Source organism: Talpa occidentalis, unplaced genomic scaffold (assembly GCF_014898055.3).
Source record: "Talpa occidentalis isolate TD23 unplaced genomic scaffold, MPIMG_talOcc4v2.1 talOcc4.5, whole genome shotgun sequence".
Taxonomy (NCBI): Eukaryota; Metazoa; Chordata; class Mammalia; order Eulipotyphla; family Talpidae; genus Talpa; species Talpa occidentalis.
The window spans coordinates 41,772,331-41,787,631 of NW_023604861.1; positions in this window are offsets into that span (position 1 = coordinate 41,772,331).

The following is a 15,301-nucleotide window of genomic DNA, read 5'->3' on the forward strand; positions in this document are numbered from 1 at the left end:
TCATATTAAAGTCCTGGACATTCCGTTGTATTATTTCAATGACACTGAAATTTTGAGGCAGATAAAGATTCATATAGTCTCCAAGAATCTTTTTGAACTTCAGAATAAGGTTGAATTATTATTTTTAACTTGAGATCAGTACTCTGAATATTATATTGAGAGTTTTGTCCAAAGCCACTAAGCAAAATCAGTCCCTATAATTACTGTTTCCTTCATTCTTCTCAAATTACTGACAAATTGCTCTAAAGCATTCCCTTCAACCAAGGTATTTTCCCAATTCATCAACAGTAAGAGGTTAAGCCACTGGGACATGGCATGGTTTCAGGAAGTCCTAGCTGCATCCCTCTCTAGTGAGGAGTCTTTTTATCTATTTTTTTTATAAATTTTATTATTTTTTATTTATACAATAGCTGGGGTACAGGCCAGAGGTGCAGGAGGGTGAGAGGATTCACCAGAAACAGAGTGGGGAACAGAACAGGCAGAAGGACCGAAAGCACTGCTGAGGGGAGCAGTGGGCGAGACAGGAGAGGTCTGCCGTGGCATGTGGGAATCTCCCTGGCTGGCAGGGATCAAACCCCCACTGCAGAGGCTGAGGACAGCTTCATAGGGCTGCACTCAACCTGCTGCGCCACCGGGGAGGCCTTCTTATCTACTTTTCTGTAAGAAAAAGTAGAGCGTCTAGGGGCCCAGGCTAAAGCATCTTAAATACTAAAGTATATAGGAATCCTCTAGGGATCTTAGTAGTATACAGGTCTGGTTGGGGCCTGAGATTCTATTTTTGTTTTTTTTTTTAATCTGTTTCCAGGGGGAGAGGATGCTGGTAGTTAGTGGGCCACATTGAATAGTGATGATCTAGAGTCTAAGAGGAGTAGAGCATCATAAACTAAAGTGACCAGGGAAGGTTGGACAGAACTGGTGTGGTTGAGGGGGAGGGGGAGCAGCTGGGGACTGTGACATTGTTATCTACAATAAGAAATATAGATTGGTCTTCCTCCTTGGCCTGGCAGGAGCTCTTAAAACCCTTAGAGTTGCCTAAATATTGAGAGGCTCCAGTGTTTATTATGTTAATGATGCAGTGGGGGGCAGGGGAGGAAGCCACCAGGTAATGTGAGGTTAGGGGCTTGTTGCCATGGAAACCAATCACATGATTAGAGGTTTGGAACTTTTGGCCCTATCCCCCTATACACACCTCCCAAGAGCTGAAGATTGAATTCAATCAATGACCAATGATCTATCAATCATGAGTACTAAGGAGACTTCCAAAAATTCCCAAAGGACTAGGTTCAGAGCTTTTCTTGTTGAACAACTGGAGATTCATGGAGAGTGCTGTGCTTGGAAAGCACAGAAGCACCACACCCCTTCTCACATACCGTGTGCTTTTCTTTCACCTGACTCTTTCTGTATCTTCTCATAATAATCTACTTAGTAAAATGCTTTTCTGAGTTTTTTGAGGTGCTCCAGCAAATTAATCAAACCCAAGGAGGGAGTCATTGGAACCTATTTGCAGTCGATCTGTAAGAAACACAGGCTGGCCTTGCAGTTGGCATCTGAGGTGGGATGGGAGATGGGGAGCGGTGTCTTGTGGGATAGAGTTCCTAACCTGTGGGGTCATGCTATCTCCACAAATTGAGCTGCTTTGTAGACCCCCAGCTGGTGTCAGGGAATCACTTGGATGTGAGGGAAAGAAACCCATACATAGGAATTAGGAACAGATTTTTAAGAACATAGTTGAAAAAGTGAATGCCTGAGCAAAGGCTCAGAGAAGGAGAATGCCAAGAACATTCTGGGCTCTGTAGACTCTGCTTGAAGTTTTTGGTATGAGGAAGTGGAGATGTTGGAAAAAAGGCAGCGAGGTCTAAAAGGGGTTCATTAGGTGAGGAATCGGTCCTTTTAGCAATGGTGTCTCATCAGTGTCATCGAGGGACAACAGGGTGCGATGCCTTGTTTCCTCTCCCATGCTCTCCAAGGCCTCCTAATAAATGCAAAATAGGGTACTGGCTTTGGAAACCCAGCTTCTCTCAGACTTTGCCTCTCTGTCCCTCCTGCACATATTGAGGACCTCGCTCAGGGCTTCACAGGCAGAATTTATAGTCAGGGCACCACACTGTAATCCCTAAAGGAGGGAAGTCTTGCCAGAGACAGAGAAGTCTCTCAGTCCCACTCTCCTGAACCCCCCACCCCCCACTGCAGCGTGGTGGGGACAGGGCCATGCTCACCTTCCTTTCCCTCTGCCCACCTCCTTATTTAGAAGCGAAACAAGCCCTGTCAGCAAAAGTCTCATTCTCAGGTTCCCCACAGCTCTGGAGAGTCCAACATGGGCCCATTTAGGTCACATTCACAGGAGCCCTGCAAGGCAACTCTTCAAAGAAAACCCCTCCTGAGTCTCCCCAGGGCCTCAGATGAAACTCAAGCCTCTGCCTTGAGGCTTTGTTTACTCCTCTGTTAAACAGCATATTCCCCTGGGAAGAGATCTATTTAAAGGGATTATCAGCCTTTTCACTTTAAGATAAAACATTTCAGAATCTTTTCTGGTAATAGTTTTGATGGAAAATGAACAGAAATTGGAGGTACACACACCCTACTGGAAAAAAAAAAAATGAGTCCTGGAGAAAGGCAGTTTTGGGAGGAGACAAAGGAAGAGGCCTCCCTGCAATGAGGCTGGCGCCTCTGTCCTGCTTGCTGCCGGTCTGCCATCATCTCTGGGAGGATGAGGCTGTCAGGGCTCCTGGTTTGAGAGCAACAATTTAACTCACTGTGCTAAGCTCAGCAGGAAAGGAGTCTATTGGAAGATTGTTGGAGAGAAGACCAGAGAATAGTTAGTCTGGGAAGCTGAGTACACAGCCAAGGGCTGACCACAGGGCCGACCACAGCTCTGCCAGCTCTGCAGAGACTCAGGAAGTCCACAAAGCCCTGAATACATCCTCCCCCACCGATGCCTGCACCCAGGACATGGTACAGGACAGAACTTCCCCCCACGGGCAGGCGTGCTGAGTGCTAGGCGGTATCCCAGTGGCAAATGTTCTCTACAGAAAGGAAGGTCTGTTTCTTAGCTACGTTTGACAGGAGTTTTACTAAAGAAATTTTCCCACCTACCAAATCAATGGATTTTCATCTCCCTGTTCCAATATAAGGCTGTGGAGATGGCAGAGAGATTAAATCAGGCAGACTTGAGCTCAATTCCTGGCTCCACTATTTACTGCTGCATGACCACAGGCAAATGAGTTAACCAGTCAGGACCTCAGTTTTTCCGTCCATAAAATGGGGCTTAGTTAGAGAGTGTTTAAACTATATAAACTGAGTATTAGTGATATCTATCTGGGTATTAGTGATGGGTTCAAAACTGAATTCCAGAGTAGGAATTCAGTAAATGCTTTCTTTCTCCTCCCACCATCAGCATTCCCAGTGTCCCTGATCCATCACTTCCCAGCTTGGAGCTCGGTGAGCACCAGCTCTCCGTGTTACCAGCCAAAGGATCTAAAAATAGACATTGGGTTGACTCTCACTGGTTCTGAGTCCAGCCACCCATTCAACAAGTGCAAACAAAAGGACCTTTGGTATAGCACAATATATAAAAATTATAGTAATCAACAAGGTGGAGAGTGAGGGGTAACTGACAGGGCAGAGGAAAGGGAGAAGATCAAATTACCTGCTGATGGTGTAAGGTCAAGTTGTAGTTATAGGAGCTGCCAGGGTGCAGCAAGGGCAGCTGCATCTGCAGCCCTGGCTTGCAACATCCTGCAGCAGTCTTCCAAGCCCTGCTACTGGCGGGGAGGCAGGGTGTGGCAAAGGCCTGTCACTATTGGAAGTCAGAGGATGGAGTGTGGCCCTGGGCTGTGCTGTTCTGGTCATCCCACATCCTGGATGAGGTTTGCACCCAACCAGGGAGACCCCACGAGCTGCCCCAAGGGTCCTGCAGTTCGGGGTCACCAGTGGCAGGAATGTCTTTGTGAGATAGAAGCAGGGAGACTGAACCCATGTTAGCGTTCTGATGCAGTGGAGGACTGGAATCTTTTATTTGGGCTCAAATGGCACATAGGTGGACTGTGTAATAAGCTGACAAACTCCCAGGGATGTGCCAGAGCCAGGGTCACTCTCCTCCCAGCTAACTACCCCTCTGAGCCATCCAGACGGCTGAGGGGACTTCAGTCCAAGCTGTGCAGCTCTGAAGAGCCAGACAAGTGACTTTCCCCAGTTCCATATTCCTAACTTTTTTTTTCCCAAAGATTTATTTTATTTATTTATGCATACAAGAGCTGGGGTGCAGGCCAGAGGTGCGGGGGCCCAGGGTGAGAGGATTCACAGAACCAGAGTGGGGAACAGAACAGGCAGAATGACTGAAATACACTGCTGAGGGGAGCAGCAGGAGAGACAGGAGAGGTCTGCTGTGCCATGTGGGTTGCTCCCTGGCCAGGGATTGAACTCATGCTACAGCTAGCTTCATAGTTCTAAGTCTTAACCCCTTGTGCCCTCAGGGAAGACCCGCATTCCTAACTCTTCAGACCAAGCACAACTCTGCTCATTCGTTTCTCAATCTAGAAAATTTATTCTCTTCCGAAAGGGAAGAAATACAGGCTACTCAGAGAAAAGCGCCCCCTTTTACATTTGCTTTGTAAGACTAAAGTCTGGGTTCATGGGTGCTGTGGTGGTGGGAGAACTACAGACTACACCCGAGGGGAAAACAATGATGTAAGAAAATAAAAAATAATTATCATTTAAAAAAAGAGTAAAGTCTGAACACTCACATCTGCAAATAAGACCTAGAATAAGCCCCTGGAAGTCCTTCCTAGGTGCAATTGGTCTGCAGGAAAAATTGTATCCAAGATAGTCTTTTTCTACTTGCTTCATGTTTGAGAACGTGGCAGTTAACCCCAACCCTGAAGTTAGGTGGAGTTTTTACAGTTTTTAATGGTCCTGTTTTCAAATATTCCATTCTGTTGTCCCATAAACAAATATTTGCACAGGTTGTAGATATGAATTTAAAAAGGCGGCAGGACAAACACAGGCCCGCTGTGTTTAACGGATGGGCCTGCAAAGCCCCTTGTGGTATCTCAGGAGTCCTTCAGGCTTGAAAGGAAGCCAGCATAACCGCCTCCCTTTCAAAGTGTTGCTTTCCTCGCAGAGGTCTAAAAGTCTTGTCCTTAAATACACACATTGTCCAAAGGAGTGTCAGGAGTTACAGGACCCCACACGAATTTTCCAACAGAGTGGTAAATCTCTTGGAACGTTTAATAGCAGCTTCGCTCTTGGGTTCAATCTTTTTTTTTTTTTTTAATTAATTCCTTTACCCAGCCTGCTGGGTTCTGTTATGGGAATAAGAGAAAGACTGTGAGGATGTAGTTGAGCCAAATAGCAGCTTGGAAACCCCTCTACATTTCGAGAAAGCAGGGTTCAAATGTTCAAATCCCAGCAGGTCTGACAGCCGTTCAGCCCCCACAGCATGGCTAAGGCCTAGCTATTGGGGCATCCTACTGACTACAGAGCACTCCTTGCAAGATTCAGTTCTCATATCCTAATAGGCAATAAATACTGTTGCCCATTCCTTTGAGAAGACAGCCCTTTAGCAAAACAACACACCAGCGCAAATCAGTTTACTCAGTTACCTTTCATCAGGAACTATTTGCTTATGCCTTCTGTATTTGCCTTCTTGATTAATTATTTAGCTTTTCATTTGAAATATCATCTAGAATTTCTTTAAGGATTTATGAGGATGCTGTCTTCAGGTGGGTTTACCAGCAATAATAATAGAAGTAAAATAAAGTGACTAGCAATCCTTTCAGTGGGGCCTAAAGCGCTCTCTCCCCAGGCCTAGGAATTTTCATCTAAAGTACTTTCACCATGCTAGCCAAGCCAGTGGTTGCTTAGTAACCCTCCCTACCAATGATTCAGGTTTGTTCCTGATTGCCTTGTAAGAAGATAGTGCTTTTGGTGCCTTCTATTTCTTTTCTTCCAGATGTAATAAGAAACGATTTGTAAAAGGTCACCCGTGAGAAATATACTTTCATGTGTAAGCACAGCATCTCACTAGCGTGCCTCCAGATTGGGAGACACACAAAAATTAGTCTTGTGCTTCAAACAGTGGTTCTTGAACTCTCCTGGAGGGGAGGAGGTGGGAAAGAGAAGAGGGATGTCTGGGTCCTATCTATTTCAAAGAGCCAAAGCTCTGTTTGCCAATGCCAATCAAATCAGATCAGATCGGTGCCTGACCCTTCACAAGTAGCCCAAAGAGATTTCTTCCTGTTTAATGATAACCACAGACCCAGGCTTATACTGTCTCCCAGAGAGCCTGCATCAGCTCAGGTATCTGTGGGCCGCCTACACAGATGGACTCTGCTGATAAGGTTTGGGTTGTAGCTCCCAGGAGATACATTCTACAAGTTGATGAACATTCGAGAACAAGCCAAGCCACACCAAGGGAAAATGAGTCTGTATCTTGCTTTCTCAGAAGCTGGGATTTCACTTTGCTAATAATACACGCTCTGCCATGACCAGGCTGTGAGCCCGTGATGTTCACTGCAATAACTGCTGCTATGGCCTTTCCTTCTCTGGAGATTTCAGGGGCTCGGGGAGCCCTCTCTCTGGAGTAACTTAAAGTGCAGATTTGCATATATATGACTTGAAATTCTGCGACCTTCAGAGAGAATAGGGCAGCTTCCTGGGATATCTCCTTCCTGTAGCACTGGACCACAGAGGTCCACATTATCAAATGCAACTTCTCTCAGAACACACACAAACTGAAATAGAAAATGAGGGTAAAGACCAAAAAGGCAGAAAACCCCCTAAACCTTGAGGGAATTTCTGCTCCCAAGTTAATCTCTCCTGGACATAAAGAGTAAACTGATAAAATTTTGCTAACAAAAACACAGGAGGGGCTTAGAAAACACGTATCAGCCTCCAGTTGGAACTATCCATGAAACAGACACAAGATTTGTGTCCAGGTAGAAGCATTTCTTGTCCTCACTGACATCTTCATGAATCACCGCAAGCAGAATTCTGTGGAAGAGCCAGGCAAAAATACCCACATTCTCACGAATCTGTTCAGAGACGATCTGGACTCTAGACTTCTGACACATTCAGCCCATACTCACATCATAGAACAAACCTGGACTCTGGAGGTTTCCATTTGGCACAACAGAAATAAAACTTTAAAAAGGTAATGAGTACCACTTGGTGCAAGTAACACTTTTGTAAGCATTATCATTGGCTTTCCATGACTATGAAGAAAGGAAGACTGACAAGCAGAAGGCAAAAAGTGGAAGAATGGGCTTTGGGCTTCCTCAGTGGGAGCTTGCGCCCTCGGCCCACCCCCTTCCAGCTAGGCGACCTCAGGAGAAGTTGCTTAACTCCTGCAGCCTTAGTCTCCTCATCTGTAAAGTGAGAAGAGTAAAAGTATCTCCCACCTCCGGTTGCAGGGAAGACCAAATACAAAGAGATATGCTGGCACACGGCCCCCACATGGGGACGGCACTGTCAGTGTCAGCTGCCACAACTGTAAGGAAGATCACACTTGAATCAAAATTCCCAAGTCATTAGAAAGTTGGTAATTACAAGGAAACAAGCAGAAGTCTGAAGATGGTGGTAGCATGCTGCCTGCTCTCTCTTGTGAAAATAAAATGCACTGGGAACCTAATTATTTATTGAGCATCTGAACTGCATGCCCAGGACTGACTTTGGCATCACTGGGGGTATCAGATATGGTCCCTGCCTTATAAGAGATACAGTCTAACTGTGTAGACAAAAGCAATTGTCTAACTGTATAAACAAAGAAAAAGTATAAAACCAAATGGTGTCTTCAGTGAAGAAAGAATAAGAGAAATGAGATTAAATTTGGCAAAAGCTTTCTGAAGGCAGTAGGGTTAGGAAAGAGCTTTTTCTTACTTCTCTCTCATTCCAGTTGAGTTGTCATTGATCACAAATAGAATCATCCCTTGTATATACACTCACCGTCTTTCCTCTTTTCTGCCTTCTTTATACTCACATAAAAAAAACAAGCTCAGGAAAGCTCCAACCTTCCACCTACTCTCTATCTGTACCAAAGCATTGAATGTTGCTGGAAAAACACATACTGCCAGGTTCCTCTGTCTCAGTTTAAATATTTCACTAATAATCTCAAGAGGACTCTCCATCCAGGCAATCCTACCACATTCCACTACAGTCACTTTCTCATTCATCTAGAACATCTCACACCTGAACAGTAAACTTGAGATATCACCTCTTCCAGAAAGTCCTCCTGACCCCTCCCCTGGATCTCCATGACAACCCAAGCCTGAATTAAGTGTTTCTTAGGGCTCTTAAAATATTCAGTGCATGTTAGTGCACTTACTATCTTAGATTATAATTATGGATGGTGAGATTCCAGAGGGCAGAGTCCAGGCACTCTCCCAGTGTCCAACACAGAGCAGGTACTCAGTAAATATTAATGAATGAATGAATGAATGAATGAACCAACAAAAAAATTAAAGGAAAAAGTCATCAAATAATCAGGTGGCTTGCAACATTATACAGTTGGTGATGTTTTCTTTAGCCTCTGAACCACTTGTTCACGAAAGACTAGAAGTCAGAGTTACTCTTCTGCACTGTTGGTAGGAGTGCAAACTGGTCCAACCACTATGGAGAGCTGTGTGGAGATTTCTGGACCTACTAAACATAGAGCTTCCATATGATCCAGCAATTCCACTCCTAAGTATTTACCCAAAGGACACAGAAACATCAATTCCAAAGAGCACCTGCACCCCTATGTTTATAGCAGCACTGTTTACAATAGCTAAGCTTTGGAAACAGCCCAAATGCCCAAAAATAGATGACTGGATCAAGAAGATGTGGTACATATATACCATGGAATATTACTCAGCATTCAAAAAAGATAAACACATGCAATTTGCAGCAATATGGATGGCGCTGGAAGGGATCATGCTCAGCGAAATAAGCCAGGAAGAAAAAGAGGGTCTCACTGCTATGGTCTCACTCATAGCAGGAATCTAGAAAACTTAAATAAGGGACCAGGAAAATGAATAACTTTAAGAAAGTGAAAATCAAAATCAACAAAAAACTATGAACCAGACACTTTTTGGGGGGTGGAGGGCGGGAGGGGAGGGATTGGGGTCAGAATGGGGGATTCGCAATTGTATGGGGAATATAAAAATAAAATTTATTATTTAAAAAAAAAGAAGTCAGAGTTACTGATCAAGGACATGAGTATGAAGGACAAACATCCTGAGACAGCCTTCAGAAAGCAGGTCAGATGAATTGTTTAAATCAGTAAAGATTTCACTTGGAGATGTTCTCATGTCTGGAGTCATGAATCTTAAGAGAGGATGGGGCTCTAAGATCATTTGATTTCATGCTTTGAACTTGTCTGGGCCAGTTTATTTCAGAACAATATTGTTTGCTACTTTGGCCAAACTGTTAGTATATAAATTATTTTTTATCACAAATTGTTTGGACCAATGAAGACACTCTGAAAAAGATTCCCCATAAGAGAAGCCAATTAAAATGTTCACTTTCATACATTTTTTTTTTAGACTTGAAAATTTAAAACAGGACTAGAGGGGATGGAGAGATGTGTGAGACCAACTCAGGAAATCAAGGCCTCTAGGCTCCTGTGTATACTAGTGCAAACCACTGAATTTAACTGAGTTTTCATGCCAGACAATGGAGGTCATTATGCCTCCACCCCCTTCCCCACACCTGACTGACAGTGTGAGCTAATGCAGGTAACAACACTGTGCTCCCTAGAGAGTGTGTATGAGCAAAATTACACTGTTGTAAATATTCCAGCAACAGTGAGAAACTAACAATCTCTTTTTGTAATTTTTTTAAAAATTGTGAACCATAAGATTTGACACAGCCAAGTTGTAAGAAATGTAGCTGATCACCCAAATTCTTGTAGGATAAGTGGAAACTTCAGGATTGGGGGGCTGCTTTTTACCAGAAAGAAAAATGCAAAATAAAGAACACACATCTTCTCTGAGCCATATCTTTCAGTATTCCATGGTAAACATTTATTCATTAAAAAAAAACATATATTTATTCTACAACGACTTAGTGCCAGGCACAGCATTGGGCTAGAGCAAGAGAGATCCAGAGATTAGAGGTGGTACCAGTCTAGAGAGGTACCCAGTCTAGAGTCACTCACAGCATCATGGGGGAAGGAGACACATCACATACTATGGTAACATGAATGACACCTGCCAATATATCTAGTTGCCCTTCTAAGCAAGGATGAGTTGCTCTAGTAGTAAATGTTAGAGAAAGTAATATGGGCAGATAACTTTAAATGCAAGTGTGAGATTCTAAAGTTTTCATCAGATATCTCGTGGTGATTGCAGAAGTCTGAGTTGAAATTAAGTGCACCATTGAGCCAACACAAGAGGTGGTTGGCTGCACAGAGGACCCCAAACCCATAGCAGACTTTGCATCAACAAGAAATATATCATTGTCACTTTTTTTTTTTTTAAGATTGATTTATTTATTTATACAAACACTGGGTACAGTCAGAAGCGCGGAGGGTGAGAGGATTCACCAGAGCCAGAGTGGGAAACAGACAGGCAGACTGACGAAATAAACTGCTGAGGGAAGCAGCAGGCAGCAGGAGAGGTCTGCACGCCATGTGGGACCCTCGCCAGCGGCCGGGGATTGAACTGGCGCTGCAGAGGCTGCGGGCAGCTTCGCAGCCCAGCGCTCAACCGCTGCACCACCAGGGGAGGCCCTCACTGTCACTTTAGACATGTAAACATTTAAGATGTGTTGTTACCCACCTATCCTAACTAATTCAGATAGCCACTGCATGCTTCAAGGGTAGAGCAGGAACTTGATGACATGAAACAGTTGAGGTGACATTTGAGTTTAGTGACAGGACCTGAGGCAATGGCAAGCAGTCTGACATATGCGTTCCCGTACCTGGAGGGTATATATAGGCGATAAGAGCTTTCTTTTTTTTTTTTCAAAATTTTATTTTATATAATTCTTACATCATTTTTCATTTTTGCACAATGCATGCATTTTCATTTTGGTTATATTCCCCATACAATTGCACCCCCCTTATTTTGGCCCTAATCCTTCCTCTCCCCCCCGCCCCCATACTCAAAAAACTAGCAACAACAAATGTTGGCGAGGTTATGGAGAAAAAGGAACTGTCCTGCACCGCGGGTGGGAGTGCAAACTGGTCCAACCACTATGGAGAGCTGTATGGAGATTTCTTGACCTACTAAACATAGAGCTTCCATATGATCCAGCAATTCCACTCCTAGGTATTTACCCAAAGGACACAGAAACATTAATTCCAAAGGGCACCTGAACCCCTATGTTTATAGCAGCACTATTTACAATAGCTAAGCTATGGAAACAACCCAAATGCCCAAAAATAGACGACTTGATCAAGAAGATGTGGTGCATATACACAATGGAATATTACTCAGCAATCAAAAAGAGTTTTCATTTTTAAAGAGATTTAGGCTAAAGAGCTTGGTTCCTATGAACTAGTGTGGCTGAAGACATGAGTATTTATGCCAATAGACTTGGGTGGTTCTCCACAAGAGAGAAATAATGACTACTTATATAATGAAAGATATTATTCTCTTAAATGTTTTCTTTTCATACCTCAAGAGGGAAGTCCTTGAAGTTAGAATAACAACAGCTCAACTCCTGAAATGACCTACAAGGAAAGCCTACAACTTCAACTGGTTTAGTCAGTCCCTCTTCCTTTGTGCACTCTACTGGAGCCACACCAACCTCCTTTCTTTCCCTTGAACCCCAGGACCTTTGCACTTTCCATGCTCTTTGCCCAGAATGCTCTTCCCAGAATACCTCATGGCTCAATCTTTCACTTCCCTTAAATCTTCATTCACATTTCATTTCCCCAGTGATTCCTCCCTGATATCAGCTACATGAAATTTTAACCCCTTCTCAGAATTATTTTTCTTAAAATCACTTATCACAAATGAATATAGTATAAATTTTTTTAATGTATTTTATTTATTGTTTGTCTCTTCCCCACTATATTATAAACTTCTCAAAGTCAGGGATTTTTGTGATTCTGTTCACTGCTGGATTCTCAGTTCTGAAAATGAACAGCAGGTGTTGAAAAAAATATTTGCTGAATGAATGAACACCTATCTAAAATGTATTCCTATTTTTATCAAACAGAAACCTAGCATCTGGTATAGAAGTATTGGAAAGCATCAACATCTAGTTAGAATATAAAATTGTATTTGTCAAAAGAAAATTTTTTAGAAGATAAAATTATTGCTCATACATATAAGATGAACTGGTAATAAGGATTTTATTTAACTAGTTAATTAAGGAATTAATCAGGAAAATTTTATAACCAGTTAAAAGGAAAACTGGATTAGTAGTATGGTAGGAACTTCTTTGCAAGTGACTTGATTTGCTTTTTGTGTCTTCCAATTCCTTTGGAATGTTTTGAACTGCATAAGGAGGTGATATGCATAGTATTCCAGAGCTCTAGATGGTTACTTAAGATACCATATTTGGGGCCTCCGCGATGGTGCAGCGGGTTGAGCACAGCACTGTGAAGCTACCCAGAGCCTCTGTGGCGCTGGTTTGATTCCCGCCCCCAGGGGGAGATTCTCACATGGCACAACCGACAGACCTCTCCTGTCTCCCCCGCTGCTCCCCTCAGCAGTGCATTTCGGTCCTACTGCCTGTTCTGTTCCCTGTTTTGTCTCTGGTGTATTCTCTCACCCTCCCGCACCTCTGGCCTGTACCCCAGTGCCTGCATAAATAAATAAATCTTAAAAAAAAAAAGATACCATATTTGCCTAAGTGGAGGAAAAACCACTCAAGGAAGCCATTAAGCCCTAAATTTTTCTTGTTTTTATACCTTGAAAAAAATGCTGTTAGATTCAAATTTGCCTTTTGCGCTTTTAAGAATCTATTGACACACGTAGGGAAAAGACTTCTTTGCACCTTTTGAGACAACCCAATTCAATAGCCTATGGAAGTTTCCCCAGGTTCTTATCTCAGTGCCAACTACACTTTTGTTGCTTAAAGCATGGGCATCACATGGAAGCTTCCAGAAATAAAGACTCTGGCTTCACCTTAACCCCCTCAATCAAAACCTGCATTAAAACAAGATTCCTAGGTGAAACATATGCATATTAAAATTTGAGGAGCACTCAACTATACTTTCTTAAATCTTTCTTTAAATTGATTTTCTAAAATGTATACATTTATGTTTAAAGGAAACTGAATCACTAATGTGAATGAAACACCCTTGACAATTTCTGTAAGAGGATATTCTCCATAAAATTAAGTACAATAAAAATAAAACAATGTCAGGAAAAATTGTGATTGACTTTGAAATTGGTAAGAAAGTTTACAGAGTGCCTTGTCTATTGTACCTCCGTATTATTTCGGTTTTTCATTGTCATGGAGCAATTTCCTATACTGTCAGTTGTAGAAAACCTAAATATAAAAGCATTTATGTAGCACACATAATTCTTTTCAATAGGAAAGCAATTTGATTTTATCTGATTGAATGAATTTGATTATTGCCCTGTTGATATTAAACGGTTTTGTATCTAACTCTAAATTCAACCCACCATCCTTATCTGCCTCTCTGTGTTATTTGAATTCTTTTGATAAAAACTTCCATCAACTTAGAAAGTTTCCTCATTCCCGTTTATAGTTAATCCCAACTCCCCTTCTCAATCTCACACTACACTACACCTTTTCTATAAATTTCATATAAATTGAATCATACAATATGAAACCTTTTGTGTCTAACAATGTCATTTAAGGGTCTAAGTATTTCATTTTTGTGGCTGTTGATTGCTCATATTTGTCTGTGGGTATCCATTTTTTCCAGCACCATCTTTGAAAAGACTATTCTTAATCCCATTGTTGAAAGAAAATCCTTTCATTGCTTGTACCCTTTATAAAAATCAATTGACCATTAATATGTGATTGATTTCTGGACTTCATTGTCTACCACTGACTACATCTCTCACCTTATGCAAATACCGCATGAATTTGATTGCTGTAGCTTTACAATGAGTTTTGAAATTTAATAGTATAAATCCTCCAACTTTGTTCTTTTTCAAGACTGTTCAGGCAATTTAGGTCCATTGCATTTCCATGAGTTTTAGAAAGGTCAAAAAAAAATTTTTTTTTTGAAGACTACAGTTTTAATCTTATGGAGACAATTCTGCTTTTCTTCCATGTCTTTTTTTTTTTTTTTAGGTCAGATTTTAATCCAACTTATACAAGAAAGATTGTCGGTAAAGTATATAGGCTATGCCTAGAGTATAATGGGCAATAACTAAAGCTCTCCTCTCCTTCTATACCCACGTTGCATTAGGCAATAGAAGTTAGAAATCAGAACAAAATAGTTTAGACACTGCCTCTATAACCTACCAAGTGGATGATCTTAAGCAACACAGAAATTAAGCAAAATATCTTTAAAATAAAGATAATAATATCTACCGTACCACTATTAATGTGTCACATACATAAAAAGGTTTAATAAGTGTTTTATGGACTAATGAATAAGCAAAGAGTTGGTGACTGTTCAAGATTTACAACAGAATGAACCAATAAATACTCAGTGGCTTCACAATTAAGGAAACACTTTGAGAAGAAGAACTCGTCTCCTGTTTCCTCACAGACATTCCTGCTAGGAAATGTCTATTCAGACTACTTCTGGCGATAAGTAGAAAGGATATTCAACACTCCTCCCATAGGAATCATGGCTAATATTTTTCAGAATTGCAGGATCATTTTCTCTTTCTATGGTCCACAGAATCCCCTTATTGCTCAGTGCAACCATTAGTCTTAGACAACAGAAAGTACCCTTTTTGCCCATAGGGTTGCCAGATTTTGCAAATAAAAATTGAATTGTGGATACACAATGAACATTTTTATTAGTATAAGTATATCCCATAAAATATTTGGGACATACTTATACTAAAAAATTAGTCATTGTGTATCTGAAATTCAAAGTTAATTGCATGTCCTGTATTTTATTTGCCCCATGCTTTAGACAGCTTTATATAATATAAATACACTTAATACAAACAAACAAAACACAGTAAATAAATACATGGGTACTTCTGTCATTGTTATGCAGTTCTGATGTTCCTCAGGGGCATAGCATAACCAGTCACCATAAACATCCTTCCTCATAACTAAACCATTCTCAGAGTGAACACCACTCAGTAGACACCATCTCTTGTCCACTCCTCTTGCTCTTTTATCCTTAAGACAATTGTGACCAAATATTTATGGGCTGGACCATTACCAAGGTCAGAGGTAAACACTACTGCAAAGTACTAGCAATATTAGA